Below are 10,017 nucleotides of genomic sequence, written 5' to 3'. Positions count from 1 at the left end.
GGAAACTTGTTAGTTATCAATTATGATTATAAAATGGTCCTTTATATAAAGAAGATTCGTCCATTAAGTTATGATTTTTTTTTGAACTCTGTAGAAAGTGAATATTGTTATAACATTTAATTTTAAATTGTAAAAAGTTAATTTAAAGTATGTTTTATCATTCATTTCAATATAATCAATATTTATCGATTAGTAACTTTATAAATGATATCAAGTACTGACCTCCATACCAATAATAGATTGTACCTTTGACTTGCAAATCTTTTATAATAGCCCATATCCCAATTCATATGGGACTCACAAACAACTTTTAAGATGCTCCTCTACTCAATTCTCATATCTAAGCTGCGAAATTTTCTTAAAATAGTTTTATAATTATCACTATCAACTTCACCTATTTCATGAATGCATGTGACTAATTCCAATGTTCTTGAAAAATCTAAGTTAAACCAATATTTTCCAATAGTGTCGGAGACACATGAATAATACAAGGGTTGCAACTTAGTTCTAATATTCTCCCAATTTACATTACACATTATAAATACACCCATATAAAATATAAATATAATTAAGTACAAGTATTAAGGCCCACAACCTTTCTACATCAAGCGAATTTATTTGTGTTCATTAGATTCATAAGTGAACCTATAACACTATCCAAAGTGTCAAGATTTTCAATTCTCAACCACTTCTCAAATAAAGTGATACTAAACATAAATTTTTTTAGTACAAACATGATCCATAGGATATTTAGGCCAAGTAAATCACACAATAACATCACATCCAGCTCTAACAATCTTGCAATCAAAACCAATACTTGTGTTGAGTCTCTATAACCAAACCTCCTCCTTAGAGGCATGTGTAATAGTCACATACTTTACTTCAGTGTCAACAAAGGAATAGTGGGTTTACTTTTTTTCATCTAACTCACTACATCTCCAAATAGAGAGGGAACATAGCCACTAGTTGGATCTTTCACTATCCAAGTCACCTACCCAATTTGTATCAACAAATCCCTATATGTCTAATTACTTATCCATATCATCAATACCATGATAACATAAACAATAATTAGAAGTTCCATGTAAATATCTAAATACCCTCTTAAGAATAGTCCTATGCTCTTTACCAAGGTTAGACATAAACCTACACAAAGCTCCTATTAATGGAAAAGTATCTAGTCTAGTGAAAACTATTGTATACACCAAACTATTAATAGCACCAACATGAGTCACATTATATACATTCTATAAAAATCATGATTATATTTAGGATCAATGTCTAAAGTGATCACAATACCAATACAAAATTGAATGCTCATTGGATGATGGTCATGAATACTAAATTGTCACAGAATGGTATCTGCATACTTTGACTCAACAAAAGATTTTTTTTAACTCAATTCTTGTTGATCTCTATCCCAATTAATAAATTTCACAATTGCCAAGTCCTTCATGTCAAATGTACCAAAATTCCTTGATCATCATCTTACTATTACCAATTTTTTTTTTTATCATCCACATACAAGATAATGATTAGTATCTAATTATTAATAATATTAATACAAACATAATGATATTTCATTCTCTAAAAAATACAATTTCAATACAAAGGCATCAAGATTTTCATATATCTCAAGTGACTATTTTAGATCATATAATAATATTTTCAACTTACAAACCAACCATTTGTTTTCACTATAAAACCATTAAGTTATCACATATAAATATCCTCCTCAAGATCCCCACGCAAGAAATTTGATCTAAACATTGATTTTCTCAATCTCAAAATCATAAGGTGCAATAATGGATGAAATAAATCTAATAAAAGATAAATTAACAACATGAAAGGAAATTTCATTAAAATCAACTTTCATTAAAATCAACTGCCTCTCCCTAGAAGTAACCATTGGCCTCTATTTTGGCATTATACCACTCTAATTGACCATTTAGACCAAATTTATTTTTGTACATCCACTTGCAACCAATGTGATTTCTTTCCTTAAGAAAATTGACAAGATCCCACACATACAACTATTCAAGGCCATCATCTCCTCTGCATGGCTTATAGTATGACAAACTATCATCTAAAGAGAGACCCTACTTGAAAGATATAAGATTATAGTTAGTAATAAACAATAAAAATTGAAAGGGTTATATTGATTAACTATTTTTTTTGTTTTGTGGAACTCTTCAATGTAAGATTAAGGGGCTCTAAATATTTTTTTGTGTCCTCTAATCCATCTAAGTGCTCTTCCACAAGTGCATTTTTTTTTTATAATATTTTTGTTTTCAAGTATATTATTTTTGTTCTTTTTCCTTTGGTTCTTCACTTAACAATCTTAAACTCACTAGAAATCACCTCTTAAAAAAATCATTTTTCTAAGCTAGAGGATTTCCAATATTTTAACTTTTAATTTTTTTACCATAACCAACAAAGCTGCATTTTTCGAGCTTGCGGGTCCAATTTAGATCAATTTTGAAACTGAAGGCTTTTTCTTTATCCACACTTCATATGAAGTTTTATCAAGAAGAGACAAATAGAAATACCAATTAATTGAATAAAAAGTACTTATAACCTTTATCCAAAAGCACCAATCTAACTACATGCCACTTAACATACTTCTATATCTATATCTTTCCATTAAGGTTTTGGTTATTCTTTTCTACTAACACATTTTGTTAGTGAGTATAAGGTGGTTTTTTACAAAAAAAATAATGCAAGCATGCTTATACAATTCATCAAATTTCCTGGAATAATATTTCGACCATTATCAAATCTCAAAATTTCTTATTTTACTATATTTGTTTGTCAATAAGGCTTTAAATTTATTAAACTTGGTGAAAAAATTAATTTAAAATACATGAAATAAATCTAGATATTTTTGGAGACATCATCAATGAATGTAACATACTAACAAAATTTACCCATAGAACCAACATCCAATGGACCAAATACATTTGAATGAATATGTATATTAATCTCATAGATTTGAAATACACGAGAAATGAAGATTGGTTTCTATTTTCCAAACACAATTCCCATAGAAGTCATCCTTACCAACAAAAAAAAATGGTTAACCAAATTTATATTAACATTGGTCTTAAGAACATTTTCACTTATGTCATCCAATTGTTGGTGTCATAATATACATTCATTTTAAGTGCTAGTTACGTTGAAAAATTATAAAATATGGAGGCTTTTAGCTGAAATAGAGTCTGTATCTAAGATCTTTTAGAAACCACCAAAATCTCTCTTACCAATTTGCAATTAGACTTGCCAAATGCCACATGCGCTCTAGAATTATTTAACTTGCATATAGAAATTTATTTTCTTACAAGATCTAGAATATGTAAAACACGATCAAAGATTTTAACCCTTCATCAATGAAACATAATTGTACCTTTCCACTACCAACAATCCTCTTGGTACTATTGTCTCCAAGGAAAACCTCTCCTCGATCATCTGTTGTATATGGAGAATCCACTTCTTGTGAGGAGTTATATATTAGGAGCATCGTGAATCAATCAGAGAAGCATCATCACTAATGTTATAAAAAAAAATAAAGCATCATTTTCATTATCATTAAATGAATTTTATGAAGAAGAATTTGAATCATCTCGTGTTTATGCATTACTTCTTGACATGTCTCCTTTTTCCACAATTTTATCACTTTGATCTTTCTTGAGGTTTCAAAATATCCTTTAGAATTAGGTCTATCTTTTTTCTTATCCTCTTTAGGCCCCAATTTTTCTTTGAACATTCCTCATACAAACAAAACTCGTTGAGCTTTTCTTCATAGATTTTCTTCTCATTTTCTCTTAAAGAAAAGTAGCAATAAGATTGTCCTTTTTCAACTCCACACCACTACCATTAAAGGAAATGATTTGAATTTCCCAAGTATCATGTAAAGAGAAAAACAATAAGATGGATTGATCTTGCTCTTCCAACTTAACATTTGCAAAAGCATGTTGAATTAAAATAAAATAAAAAACATTCAAATGGTTTGTAATAGAATCACCATCTTTAAATTTTAATGAATATAACCATCTTTTGAGATATAACTTGTTAATAGGACTTTTGGTTTGATAGATATTACCTATCTTCTATAATTTGAATGCAATAGTATCTTTAGAAACATTATAGAGGACATAATCTACAAGACACATTCAGATGGTTCCTCATGTCTTCCTGTCTAATTTTGACCAATCTTCATCAAAAGTATTACATGCCTTATTTTCTTGTGAAACAATAAACTAATGTTTTTTTCTTCAAGGAAATATTTCATCTTTAAATTCTACATCTTGATATCATTAATTTTTTCAATATACATGTGAGGAGTAGAAGTTGTGGTTTACAATCTTTTATTCAAATATATAATACTACACAATGCCAAAGATCTCACTATTGTCAAAAAAATATTCAACACTTAGGAAAAATAAATCCCTCTCCATGCATAACTATTAGCTCTAATACAAAATGTTGAAAAGCAAGGTGAGATAGATACATGAATAATTTCTATAAATGTATGCAAATCTAAAATTTATTTCTTTAAATAAGAATTAACATAAAATTATTAAACTATTATCTAAGGGAATCCTATCTTTCCTTAACAAATTCCAGTCTCTCAATAGTTTTGTCTAGAAGATTATCTTAACTTCTTTGTAGTGGCTTTTAATTTAATATAATTTTCTATACTATCAAATCAATAAATTAACAAGTAATTATTTCCTCCTAATGTATTAGTAATAAAACACAATCCATGGTTAAACATACTACATGTATCATAACAATATTACTAACTAATAAAGTTCACTTCAAAATTCTCGAGACATATATTATCATATGTGATGAATTATTACTATCAAGAGCTTAATTATTATTTCCCAAATCTAAGTTTAAGTATTCTAATTAATCTTTTATATGATATATTCATTTTCTATACTTATTTGAGAACAACATCGTTAAAAAAAAAATCCAATCTAACTATACCATAGTGAATGATTCAAAGGTAGACCATTTTATGTTAATGGTTTTTTAAAATTCTTATAGTTTTCTCTAGTGGTTTTCTTAGTTTCTAGTAGTGCAAGAACATGGGGATGAGCTTTTACAAATAGTAAAGAAATTTCAAAATCTTTAAGGATGGCGAGGGCTAACAAGGGGACAACTATTACAACTTAAACATATTAAACTAAAGTATAATTTAAAAAAAGAATGTGATGCATTGTACTTGCAATGATAATACTTTCTCTTTTTAGATTTTTAAGGATTTTTAACATTTTCTATTAAAAAAAATCTTCTATTTTATACAGAAATTGAAACAAGTTGTTTGGATATAAATAGATGGATGTCCTGTTCAAGTCTTAAGGATGTCTAGGATGTAGAAGACCTGATCCAAATCCTTAGGATGTGTTCCCATGGAACATTAGCTTTATGTCTTCAAAAATAGAAAATGTTCAATTATAATATTCAAAAACACATATCTTTCTTGGTAATTCATTCTTATTAAATTCTTCTAAACATAATTTATTTTTAAATCATTTATAAACACAATCGTGTCATCAAACTTCTAAATTCATTCTATCATGAAATTGACAAATCTTTCTAAAATAATAATAAAAATCTAAAACTCTCTTATCCTTTAGTAATAATCATAGATAATAGCACAATCCTTTTTTCATTTCCTAACTTCTTATACATAAATTCTTAAGATATTATTTCCTAGAATTTTCCCAAATCTACTTCCTATAATCAAATATGATTGTATGTAATATCGTTTTTCATTGTTTAAATGATATATTCTAATTTTTTAGAAACGTCAAATCTAAGATTTTTTTTTTAGTTTTCAACAATCATAAATTCACATAGATATAAAACAAATTCAAATGTCACACACAATGTTTCAAATCTCAGCATTCAAATTTTTTTTGTACAACGTTATTGAAATAATGCTCACGAAGATATTTGTCACCATGGGTTGGTGGGTGTGTGTTGTGCGAGCTAGGGTTCTACCCTAGCCGTGCATCCTTTCTTTCTTTGTTTGAGGGTGTTTGTTGCGTTGGTGGTGTGGGGTCGTCTGCAAGGAGTAGTGTGGGTGGTGCCTGGTTTGGTGTGGGTTGTGCAATGTGGGTTTTTTTTGTTTGTTTCTGCCTTTGGTGTTTGGGGGTTTGTTGAGTGTGGTTTTCAGGAGTTTTGTCTTTTGTGGGGGTTTTTTGTGCTGCATGTTATGGCAGAGAAACCAAAGTCTTCTAGCTTGATGATTGTTGGTAATGGGGGGCGTAATGGTTCCTCTTCAGGTGTGCATGTGCTATCTTCAACTTCCTTTTATGTCGGTGAGGGCTCCAAGCTTAAGAAAGTGAATGGTTGTCTGTAGCATAGTAATGATCAGCCAATGCTGGTTATTTCTCCTGATTTGGTGGAGGAGGATGTTTCATATTGGAGTAATCATGCCTTGATATGCAAATTCCTTGGGATGCACATATCTCTGACAGCATTAGATTCATGGATTCGTCAAACTTGGAAGGTTGAAGGGGAAATGGAGGTCATGTTGGCCACCAATAGATACTTCATGGTAGTTTTTTCTTCCATGGCAGACAAGAAGTGGGTTTTTGAAGGGGGTCCATATTTTTATAATCGGGTTGGTCTGTTCATTAAACCATGGCATATGGGTTTTAATTCAGCTGAAGATCTGCTCTCGTAGGTTCCTGTTTGGGTTTGTCTGCCATGACTGCCATTGGAGTTTTGGCGAGAGGATATTTTGGATCGGATTGCTAAGCTTCTTGGTAAATCGGATGGCATTTCTCAACAAACCTTGGACAAAAATGTAATCTCCTTCACTTGTATCTGTGTTGAGGTTAATCTGAATAATCCTCTTCCAGATTCACTGAAAATTTGTTTAGGATCCTCTTCCTGGGTTCAACAGCTAGATTGTGTGTCTCTTCCCTTCAGATGTAGAGTTTGTCATGAATATGGTCACCTTCAACGTCAGTGCTCCCACTTTTCCAGATTGGCCCCTGGTAATAATTCCTTTTCTCCCTCGCTTGTGGTGAATGACAAGGGTGACAAAGGTAAAGATCTAGTCTTGGATGGGGATCCTCTAGAGGATGGGGGTTATGTCGGGGATGGTTTTCTACCAATTAAACCTCATACTAAAGGTAAAGATCCAGTCTTGGATGGGGATCCTCTAGAGGATGGGGGTTCTGTCGGGGATGGTTTTCTACCAATTAAACCTCGTACTAAGGGATGAGGGAAAAAGGCGTCCTTCAAGGAAGGGCAGAATGAGGAAGATTTTAGCCATTTTGAGGTTTTGGTGTTAGAGGAAGGCATCCCAGTTGACATAACTAATGGAGCAATATATATTTATTCTGGAGCTATGGATATAGTTTGGGTTGAGGGGGTTGGCTTTGAGGTTCTAGGTTCTCAGGGCCCTCAGTTGCCCCAAGAAAACTTTTCAAATCAAACTGTGCATAATGAGGTGGTTTCGGGTATCATGCAAAATGATATTCATTTGGCAGAATTGACCAAATAGGCTTTGAAATCTAGTTAAGGCAGGGCTCTTCTTAGGCCTTAGGTTTACTCCAACAACCTCATAAGAAAGGCTCTCTGGATTTTTTTAAGGTTGGGTGTAAAAAAGATCAGGAGAAACTTCATTTAGCTAGGGAGTTATTAGCGGAGTCGGGGGTGGTTAAACCCATTGATGCCCACTTTTCAAAACCCCTTAAATGATCATTCTTTCATGGAATGTGCGAGGGTTGAGTATCCCCTCTTCGCAAAATCTATTCGTGATTTGGTGGGTACTCATTCTCCTGATAGTTTTTGTATCCAGGAGACTAAGGTTTCTATCAATCTTATGCTTCAGCATGCTTCCGTTATTTAGGGTAATGGTCAGTGTCAGTGTATTGGTTCCTTAGGCTGCTAAAGTGGTTTGGCTCTCTTTTTGGACTTGCACAAGATTGCTCCTTTTTGGTGGCTTTCTAGCTAGTCTTCTCTTTCTTTGGCTGCTTCTAGTTTGGAATTTGGTGAGATTATTTTCGTTACAAATGTATATGCTCCCATTAATATCCGAGGTATAGCCCAGTTTTGGTCCCATCTTAGGTATGTTAGGTCTTGTGCCCCTTACTTACCTTGGGCTCTATTTGGTGACTTTAACTCTATTCTTCACCTAGCAAAGAAGAGGGGCAAACTTGCTAGATTGGGCCCTGCTTCTATTCTTTTTCAAGATAATGTGGATTTTCTTGACTTGTGAAGTCGTCTAATGGGATCTTCACTTGGTCTAAGCGGCGGTGTGGTGAGGATGCTATTTCTGAGCGACTAGATAGTTTTCTGGTTTCATGCTATCGGGTTGGTGATAGGGTGCTTTCTATTTCAGAGATCCTAGATTGGTGTGAATATGATCATTGGCCAATTAAGTTAATGGCTGGTTCTATTAATGGTCCTAAGAATCCCCCCTTTAAGTTTCAACTCATGTGGCTTTGGGATGATTCTCTTCACGATCTCATGGCTCAATGGTGGTGTGATGGGGGCCCTACCTATGGTACAACTATGTATACTTTTGTCAAAAAGATGCAGTTTGTGAAATTCCAACTTAAAAATGGAACAGGTTGTGTTTTGGTAACCTTTCCCATAGGAAAAGAAGAGCTCAAGAGTGCCTAGATGGTATTACTTGCCAAATTTGAGATTATGGTTTTATTGTTGTGTTGGGTTGTGCTAAGTCTCGGGCCTTGAAAGATTTGGAGGAGTGGGAGCTTCGTAAGGAGATCTTTTGGAAGCAGAAAGCTTGGATAGATTGGCTTCAGGAAGGTGACCGTAATACAACTTTTTTCCATAAGTTTGTCCAGGCATGTTGGTAGAGGAGTGTTATTTCTTCTTTGGTTAATTCAGATGGCATTCGCCTAACCTCTCTTCAGGCGATGTTGCATGAGGCAACTCAATTTTATTCTACCCTTTTTTCTGATGATATGCCCTCGGCTCTTGAGGAAGAGAATCATATTTTGGCTTGCATACCTTCTTTAGTTGCTCATATGATGAATGCGTCTCTCATTCATCCAATGACCATTTCTGAACTTGAATAAATTGCGTTTGGGATGGCTAAAGGTAAAGTGTCTGGCCCAGATGGTTTTCCAATTGATTTGTTTCAATAATTTTGGGAAATTATTAAGTTAGATCTATTTGAAGTTGTTGAAGAATCTCATAGTAATAAGCAGATGCTTTGGGCCTTGAATTCTACCTTCCTGTTTCTTATCCCCAAGAAAGAGGGGACTAAGTTGTTGGATTTCTTTAGACCCATTGCTTTATGCAATTTTGTGTATAAGATTATCACTAAACTGATTGTAGAAAGGTTCAAAATTTGGTTGCCTTCATTGATTTCTGATGAACAAGGGGGTTTTGTGGCTGACAAAACTTTTTTGGATAGGGTTGTTATTGCTTTTGTAGTGTCCAAAAATTGCACCCTTTCAATTTTTATCGCATTTGGGGCCCTCATATTAGTAGTCTCATCCCCATGCTTTATTGGGACCTATTTGTGCCTCCCCGATGCAATCACGCTTCATTTTCCCATCCTACACCTTGCATAGGCCCTTAACCTTGGCCCAATTTGAGGTAGGACCAGGGCCTGGTCCTCCCCAAATGGGTCCCATTTTGGCCCTTAGGCCCTACCTCAAATATGAGCGGGAATTTCCTCTTCATGTCAGCCTATGTTGGAAAATTAATAAGTTTGATGACAGGAAAGTATATAAGGAGGTCTTCCCCTCTCATTTGGATATAGGAGGATAGGAGGGAGATTACATTCGAGCAATCAAGCATTGAAGCATTCATCATCAAGCATTTCTAGATGTCTTCAAGGATTCATATTCTACATCTATCCATTGTGGAGCAACATTACATCATTCATTTGCAAGCATGTGTGTGTGTTGGGGTTTTGTCATGTTCATGCCATTTCATACAACATATGTGGTTACATTCAAGAAGTAAAGCATAATTATCAATCATTGTAGATCTAAGGTATACCTTTCCATTATT

This window comes from Cryptomeria japonica, chromosome 4, assembly GCF_030272615.1.
Source record: "Cryptomeria japonica chromosome 4, Sugi_1.0, whole genome shotgun sequence".
Classification (NCBI taxonomy): Eukaryota; Viridiplantae; Streptophyta; class Pinopsida; order Cupressales; family Cupressaceae; genus Cryptomeria; species Cryptomeria japonica.
This window is presented reverse-complemented; position numbering follows the sequence as displayed.